This window comes from Vombatus ursinus, unplaced genomic scaffold (genome assembly GCF_900497805.2).
Source record: "Vombatus ursinus unplaced genomic scaffold, bare-nosed wombat genome assembly UNPS02011431.1, whole genome shotgun sequence".
Taxonomy (NCBI): domain Eukaryota; kingdom Metazoa; phylum Chordata; class Mammalia; order Diprotodontia; family Vombatidae; genus Vombatus; species Vombatus ursinus.
The window spans coordinates 591574-601063 of record NW_020951209.1 but is presented as its reverse complement, the minus strand read 5'-3'; the positions used below and the strand labels follow the sequence as shown (position 1 = coordinate 601063).

Sequence of the window (9490 nt, the reverse complement as noted above, 5' to 3'; positions counted from 1 at the left end):
CACACACACACACACACACACACACACACACACACACACACACACACTCACACACTAAAAAACTCTACTCTTTATAGTGATATAGGCTATTCTTTTTTTTTTTCTTTCAGATTTTGAGTACCCACATTTGCCTATAAAAACTTCTGCATTGAGGCTTGTCCTCTGGGCACAGATAGCCTGTGTATTTTTTTTTCTAAGACCACTCATTTAAGGGGGTTAACAGAAGGACTTTTTAAAATGGAAGAACTTGGGGCAGCTAAGTGGTGCAGTGGATAGAGCACTACCCCTGGATTCAGGAGGACCTGAGTTCAAATCCGGCCTCAGACACATAACACTTACTAGCTATGTGACCCTGGGCAAGTCACTTAACTCCATTGCCTAGCCAAAAAAATAAATGAAAGAACTCTAAAACCCAGAGATTTTTGACAATAATTAAGAAAAGAATCAGTATTATATAACAAACAAATGGAGGACTAGACATTTTCTATGATCACAAATCATTTCTCAACCCTCTCCAAGACAGAAATTATGCAACAAAATAAAAACAACTTCAGCTGTCTCCTTAGTCTAGTACACCAGGAACATAACAAAACATTTTTAAAAATTGAACTAACATCTACCTTGAGTTCACTCAGGACCCCCTCCCTCACTGCCAGATATTCTACCAGTAGTGAGGTCACACTAGCAGCAATGACACAGCGACATTCCGTGCTGCAAATGATCTCTGCAGGAGAGTGGTGGAACAGAGGGAAAGGGGCAGGACACATTTCTGGCCCAGAAATAGAACTCAACTCCACATCCCAATCTCCTCCTTTTTCGAGAGTCTCAGGCACCCAAAATCCAAATGACAGAAATCAATCCTGGCTGAGACGGTAGCACTCTGACCTGAGGAAGAGAGGGAATGGGACATGGGAACAGGACAGGACATAAGGGGAGAAGAGTTGGGTGACACTCTATTATCCCTGAAAGAACACAGCATCTATCGAGGGTTGATTCTGTCCTAAAAATCACTTGAGGCAGAGACCTATACTAGTGAATCGTGAATCACTCAACATGGAAAAAAGCTGAAACAGTTAAAATCTAGCTCGCAGGGTAACCACCTCCAGGGAGAAAAAAAAAAGAAATTTATATAATAATTTTGTTGTGTATTTAAAAGAAATAGCAAGTTGTACATTGTAGATTTGCAGTTTCATGTGCAATCTTCTTTTTTTTTGTTTTATGCAATTGGGGTTAAGTGACTTGCCCAGGGTCACACAGCTAGTAAGTGTTATGTGTCTGAAGCCAGATTTGAACTTAGGTCCTCCTGATTCCAGGGCTGGTGCTCTATCCACTACGCCACCTAGCTGCCCCCAATCATTTTTTTTAATACTCTTATGGAGATGCTTGTTTTATTCCATAAATTAAAAATAAAATAAGTGAAACAATTGGCAGAATAGAAAAACTGGAATCTGGGATGGCAAGTCTCACCAAAGAAATAAGAGAGAATAATTGAGTGTAAGTGCAAATACACAGATGTGAAGGACAATCTAGAAGAAGAGAAGCAAAAAGCCATAACGTTAAAAGAAAATATGTTCTCTATCCAAGCAAAACATATTGTTCTTGAAAACAGGATGTGTAGATGTTCTAAGGATAAGAGCTCTCCCAGAAAAACATGACAAGTCAAAAAATCTGAACGCCATAATGCAAAAAAAGTAATATAACTGCCCAGAATTTCTGAATTCAGAAAATAAAATATCAATTGACAGAATGTATAGATCACCTGTAGAAAAAAAACCCAGGCTGTAAACTCCAAGACACATAGTGGTTAAATTTAAAAATTCAATTCAGAAACAAGTTTTACAGTGATCTGAAGAAAGACCTTTAAATACAAAGAAAAAGAAATTTGAATAACACAAATCTATTTTGTAACCACCAGAAGATGCTGCCAGGAGTGGAATAATGTGTTAAAAAAAAAAAAAAGCAATGGAACTCAGCAAGGTGGCCTATGCTGCAAATCTGAGTTTATAAATTTTTTGAAAATGAACATTCAATCAGAAAGAATTATTTGAAACATTCATATAAAGAAAACCAAACCTGGAGTTATCATTTTCTCCTTAAACACTTTAGACAACAGAGCAGAAAAGGTGAATAAATGCAACAGCCATGGACAATAATGGCAACAGGATGACAGCGGAGACATTAATGAGAGACTTCTTTATAAATGTACTCAAGGAGAAAGAGGTGAAGGCAGAAGTCAGACGGAGGTCCCAGTGGAGAGGAGGGCCTTGGGCATTATGGACAAAACTTTGTGAAACCCTACATATAGGGGAATCATATGTTTTGATGGACTGTGTTACAAAATAGAATGGTGCATGAAAATGGGGGAGGGGACTAGGAAGACAGAGGGAAGTGTATGATGTTCTGGGTCAAATTGAAGGCTAGCAATGAATGGAATGTGACCCCATGGTCTCTAAAGAAAAGAAGAGTCTGCAAGGCAATGAGTAAGAGGGAGAAGGAAGGATTAAATGGGATAAAAAAGAGAGAGGTCTTGTTTTGGAGGTGGGAAGCGGTTCCACTAATGAATGCTTCTATGGTGAAGAGAGATGTTCTAAAAAGGAGATGGGCACCTTGGACTTGGTGTTGTCTGGGGGATCTGGTGCTTGAAAAGACCACTCATTCTATGTCAAGTAGGTGAATTTGGAACTCCTAGAGGCAACCGGCATCTAGAGGGACGTGAGGGCGTAGACACAGGGAGGAGATTTTGAGGCAAAAGGGAAAGAGGTAATTATGGAGAGGGTATAGATCAGTGGTAGGTTACACAATCAGAGATGGGAGGGAGAATTAACATAGGGCAGTGTTTTCTCTTTCACCTATGAGAATTGACATTTTTATGGGAGCGAGCACAATAGAAAAGGGAAATCTATGGAACAAGTTCCACAAGGCAGTGGTAGAAACTGCCTAGAGGGAAGAGCCCATTTGGAGAGTTTTGATTCCATGAGGAATACAGAGAATAAACAGGAACTAGATAATTAAAGGGGTTATGAACCAGAGAATGAAGGTCTAGAGTAGACACAAAGAGAGAATGGATAATGAAGATAGTGAGAGAAATCTTCTCTGGAAAGTGGTACAAAAAATGAAATAAAAAAATAATCAGTAAGACTAATTGGAAGGGAGGAAAGGAAGGAGGAATTTGCTTGATTAACAAAGAGGAAACAAAGAGGGGAAAAATTAAATTACCAGATAAAAGCATGAAAGAAAAAAGAAATTCCAAAGAGAAAAGAGTAACAAACAGGAGGGTGAAATCAGGGGTAAGAGGAAGAAAGCCAGTGGGAATTGACCCAGATTTTAGAAGATTAAGCTAAAGTAACTGAAAAGACATAGAACTATGTTTACAGTGGAAGAAGGGAAAAAAAATCACAATTTGAAAAAAAATCAACATTATAGACAAATGGAGGGAAAAAACCAACCTAACCCTCAAAACTTTAAATGCCAAAATATTAAACAATCTAATAAAATGAAGGAAAAAATGGACAGGTTGGATAAGAAAATAAAACCTTAAAAAACTGCTTACAAGAAACACATTTTAAAAAGACAGAAATATACAAAATGAAACTGAGAGGATGGGGGAAAAATTTACCATACATCAAGGGAATCCAAAAAAGCAGGAGCTGCAATCATGCTATCTAGCAAAGCAAAAACAAACATTTGAAAAATAAAAAGAAATAAACAGGGAAACTACATGATGCTGAAAGGAACAACAGACAACAACCTGATATCAATAATAAACTTACATGCTCCAAATGTCTTAGCATCCAAATTCATAAAAAGAAAATCTTTAACTGAGCAACAAGAAGACATCAACAGTATCACAATAGTGATAGAAGCTTTTGATAATCTCTTTCTCAGTTTTGGATAAATCTTAGCAGGAAGATAACTAAAGGGAAAATAGGGAAATGAACAAATTTTTGGAGAAATTAGAGCTAAAAAACTTATCGCATCTTCTAAATGGAACTACAAAAGAGTATACCTATTTCTTAGCACCATATGGAACTTTTACCCCCCCAAAAAATGACCATATAGGGCACAGTGATATTGCAAACAAAGGTAAAAAGGCAGAAATATTTATTATATATTTTATAGACCATAATGCAGTAAAAATAGAAATTGGTTCAGGAACTATAAATAAAATCCACCTATCCAAATGGAGATTTAATGAAATCCTAAATAATGAGTAAGTCAAAGGACATAGAAATAACTAATTATTATGTGAAAGAAAACAGTAATGAAGAAACAATATGCCAAAATTTCTGTGATGCAGCTAAAAGTCATCAGACAAAAAAAATCATATCCCTATACACATATATTAACAAAATAGAAAAAGAAAGAATTAATCAAGCAAATAGGGATTAAAAGCATTAGAAAGTCAAGTAAACAAACTTAAAATAAACAAAAAGAGGAAATACTAAAAATTAGAGGAGAAATAGATAAGTTGGAAACAAAAGAAACCATAGAACTGGCCAACAAAACTAAAAGCTTATTCTTTGAAAACACTAATAAAATTGATAAACCTTTAGCTAATCTGACGAAGAAGAAGGCAGAAAATCAAATCAATAAATAATAACAAATGAGTAAGGTGAAATCACAAGACCAGAAGAAAGAAAAAAAATAGTAAGAGGAAAATAACCATTCTCCCTTTGACCCATTCACAGTGAAAAAGATGAAGACCATTCCTCAGCAACCACACTGTTGACATTCCAGAAAATGTTTATATCTCAATGCAGGGCTGGACAGTGATCATGAAGAGCAACAAAGGAATCTCGTGAGGAGATTTCAACCATATCAATGGTTAAAATGGCTCGGTCTCCTGGGAAAAGGAGGAAAAAAAGCTCCTTGTTGACAAGTAACGAGGAAATGGAAAAGAACTTGCAGCGGTTCCCACAATCTGTGGTCATGTGCAAAACATAATCAAATTTTACCTTTGGTTTTTGGTACAAGATGTGTATGCTCACTTCTACAGCAACTTTGTTATTCAAGAGCATGCCACACTTGTTGAAATTAGAAAGATCTTGGGTTAAAAATGTATGAGAAGGGGACAGCTAGATGGCACAGAGAATACAGCATCAGCCCTGGAGTCAGGAGGACCTGAGTTCAAATGTGACCTCAGACATTTGACATTTACTAGCTGTGTGACCCTGGGCAGTCACTTAACCCTAATTGCTTAGCCCAAAAAGAAAATGTATGAGAATAGTATAACCAAGACCAGGTGTTGTTTGTACCACTTCTCAAACCCCAAAAGTGGTATAGAAAGGGGCTGCTTCAAGGAGCTTATGGTTTCAGAACACTAATAGTGAGTGGATCGGGCTACCCCAGGTACTTGCCAAAGGCTTCACTTGTAGAGGTCTCTAAGAGCATAGGCCTCATATAAAGCTGCAAGGGAGAGAAGACTAGATAGCTTCTTATACATTTTCCAAGACTACATATAGACTGTTCCTATGCAAAAGAGGTGTAATTTTTTAAATAGGATCCATCAAAATATCCAAGTAGGGTAAGGATCCTCCAACATCTGAAGAGTCTAACAATCCTCCAGGATTCTTTTTCAGTCCTGAGGGAGTAAGTTTTTATAGTTTATTACAGACTGTATCTAGGACCACTTGAGTTCTACCTATCTGTTGTCCCAAAAACTTAAATGAGGGGCCGGGCCCTGAGTTTTCATAGATCTGGTCTTCCCATCTCTTATCTCTTTTATAAGTTACCACCTGATCGAGGTCCTCTGTCACAGAGGTCTCATTGTGTCCAGTCAACCTTACCATGTCAATATAATGGTGGATATCAATGTCCTCAGGTAGTAAGTCCTATTTCTTTAACCACCAAACTCTGGCAATATGAAGAATTCAAATAACCTTAAGGAAGGATGGTGAAGGTATTCTGGACTTCCCAGGTAAAGGTAAACCACTTCTAATGCATCTCAGCCGCATGAATAGAGAAAAAAAAGCATCAGCAAGTTTAATAACCCCATACCACTAGCGTGCTACCTCGATATTGTAGGTGTGGCCAACATCCTTTTCATTCAGTTTTGGTACTGGGACAAAATGAGGCACTTGCAAACCACTAACACTTAACAAAGCAAGGATATGCAACAAGGATATGGTGGCACTTAGTTTCTCTGGACACAACCCCCTTGTATCCATCTTGAAATACTTCTGATCAGTAAATCATCAGAATATTGTGATTCATGTAGTCTCAGACCATCAGGTCTGAGAGGACAGATTACAGGTGGCTGGGATCTTTTATGTCCCCAGATCAAGAAGCTGTATAAAGGGAGCTGGGGCCAATCAGGTTGCATGAGAGTGAGTGAGGGAGGAAGATGTATCAGGGAAGTCATGGAATATGTGTCAGGAAAATTCTGGTCCTATCACGTACTACTCTTTGGTGGCAAGGTCCTAATAATCTTCTAGAGGGCCTTCCATCATTTAAATAATTGTACGGTCCTTCTGTCATGAGTAGTACTAAGGGAGAGAAAAGGGAGGGAAAGGGGAAAAAATAAACAAAACAATACAAAAATATGTACTCTCGGACCTTTCCTTCCCATACCTCCCCTTCCTTTGAAAGGACCAAGTCTCAAGTCTTTGAGTGGACAGACTTCTGAGCATAGGCAGTACTAACGGGAAAAGAAATGTGGAACTACTACTAAGTACTAAGTACAGTACTAAGAAAAAAAAATGCAGAAGAATAGAAAAGTCAGAATTCCTAAGTTTTTCCTTCCTCTTTCAGAAAGATTAAGTCTCAAAGTCTCATAGTCTGGTCCTTGTGATGGGTAATGTCATATCTTTGCAGTTCACAGTGGATCTCCTAATGCAAAATGGTGATGATCAGCCAGAGCAGCCCCAAGAAAATCAGAATAACAGTGCAGATGATGACATTTCCAGTAAAGCTGCAGATTTCTTCTCCTGATATGAGTTGATAATGATGAGTAGGAGCAGCTCCACTTAGCTCAGGGCCTCTGCACAGATACTTCTGGCATAGTCAACAACTCTTTATCCTTTATCAGGGTTATCCTAGTAAAGTAGCTAAGCAGTCATAATCCTTTTGCATGCAAACTTCAGAGGTATTTGCAGGGTTCTTGCTCCAGTTTAACCGTCATGTGAACAAAGGAGCCATCTCCTCTTGTCCCAACCTGCAAAGACTACTACACCAAATGTAGGAAAATGCTGGTCCTATGACATTAGGCTTCCCGGATTCTAGCTCCAGATAATCAAGGTTAGTCCCCAGGTACCATCTGCCTTTTTCACTGGCCACAAAGAGTTATTTTATGGTGTTTGTATACTTGAGTACTTCAGCGTTCTTCATTACTATAGTTACTTATTATTTTTAATTTTTAAATAATTTATATAAATAATTTAATAAATTAAAATAAATCAATAATTTATTATTTATTAAATTTAGTAGCATTTATTAAGAGCCTACTATATGCTAGGTACTGTGCTAAGCATTAGGGACAGAAGGAAAATTTAAAAAAAATTCCTGCTCTTGAGGGGCTCACAATCTATTGGAGGATACAGTGTATAAACAGCTATGTACAAACAAGATATATACGGGATAAATTGGGAGTACTTACGGAGGGAAAGCACTAAAATTAAGGAGAACAAGGAAAGGTTTCTTATAAATGGTAAGACTTTAGCTGAGACTTGAAGAAATCTGGGAAGCCAGGAGATGAAGATGAGAAGGGAAAGCATTCCAAGTATTGAGGACAGCCAGTGAAAATGCCCAGAGTCGGAAGATAAGGTATCTAGTGCAAAGAATAGGAAGGAAGCCAGTGTTCCTGGACTGATGAAGATGAAGAAAAATAAAATAAGAGAATTGGGAAGGCAGAAAAAGGTCAGGTTATGAAAGACTTCAAAAGCCAAATAGAGGATTTTATATTTGATCGTGGAGGCAATAAGGAGACTCTGGAATTTAGTAAAGGGTGGAAGGTATGATACGGTCAGACTTGTGCTGTAGAAAGATCAATTTGACCACTGAGTGGAGAATGCTTTGAAGTGTAGAAACTTGTGTTACACAGACCAATTGGCAGAGTATTTCGATAGTGTAGACAGGAGGTGATGAGGGCCTGTACCAAGATGTGGCAGTATCAGAAGAGAGAATATGGTGTGGGGGAAATACATGAGAATATTATGAAGGTAGAAATGACAGGATTTGGCAACTGATTGGATATGAAGGATGAGAAATAGTAAGGAGTCAAGAATAATACCTAGGCCATGAACTGAGTGAGAGGAGAGTGGTACCCTTGACTTTTATAGGGGCGTTAGGAAGAGATGAGAGTTTGGAGGGGAAGATGAGCTCAGTTTTGGACATGTTGATTTTAAGATTTCTGCGGGATATTCAGTTTGAGGTAGTTGGTGATGTGAGACTTGAGGTTGGAAGGCAGGTTAGAGCTGGACAAATAGATCTGAGAGTTATCCGAATAGAAATGATCATTGAAACCATGGGAGTATTGAAATAGTATAGAGAGGGGAAAAATAAGTTCCAGGGCTGAGCTTTGGGGGACTCCCATGGTTAGCAGAGTAACACGGATGAAGTTCTGGCAAAAGAGAAAGAGAAGGAATAGTCATCCCCCTCAGTAGGGAGGAAATATCTTTCACTCCTACCAATATCAACTAGTATTTCATATCAACTACACGGAGTAGTTTGGGCAACCTAAAGGGCTTCTGTTTAACTGTACTCATAATAACTGGCATGAAAGATAATAGGTACCTTGCCATCTTCCATGCTGCAGTCCGTCTGGACTACCTGACAGCTGGAGACTATGCTGTGGGTGAATTAAACTATTCAGCTTTGGAACCACTGCACTGGGGACTTACAGTCCTGATTAGTGGGCTAGACCCCATAAAGACACATGACCCCCTATATAGCCAGTCCATATCCCAGAACATGCTTCACATCTCATCTGATTATTCACCCTAGCTATCTCTTTGCTTCTTTTTACTGTGTCCATACCACTTCTCTCATTTTCTACCTCTTGCTCTCAAAACAGTAGTCAAAAATACTATAATTGCTTCTGGGAAGGTTCTACTCATCATCCTCTTGACTTACCAAACCGAAATACTCTTCCCTTGTCACCACTCCCTTCTATGTATCTCCTTCAAGGATTGTCTCGCTTATATATTTCTATCCCCATTGCAAGTACTTAATTGTTTTTCATTCTTTCATTCATTAATACAGTCTGAGACCATTTTTTTTTTGAAACCTTATTGTACTGTTGGTTTATTCTGAGTATACAGTTTATTAAAATCCCCAGTTATTTTTTTTGTTATGAAAAACTAAGTATATTTCCCTTCATCCTATCCTACCCCCCATTTATTCTGTTCTCTCTTTTGACCCTGTTCCTCCTCAGAAGTGTTTGCTTCTGATTATCCCCTCCCCCAATCTGCCCTCCCCTCTATCAACCCCCTGATCTCTTGTCCCCTTACCCCCCTTATTTTCCTGTAGGGTAAGATAGATTTCCATACCCCAT

General features: G+C 38.3%; 1 pseudogene; it reads right to left on the bottom strand.

Annotated features, from left to right (window-relative positions):
• The window catches only part of LOC114038890, a 96601-nt pseudogene that overhangs the window by 82090 nt on the left and 5021 nt on the right, over positions 1 to 9490 (bottom strand).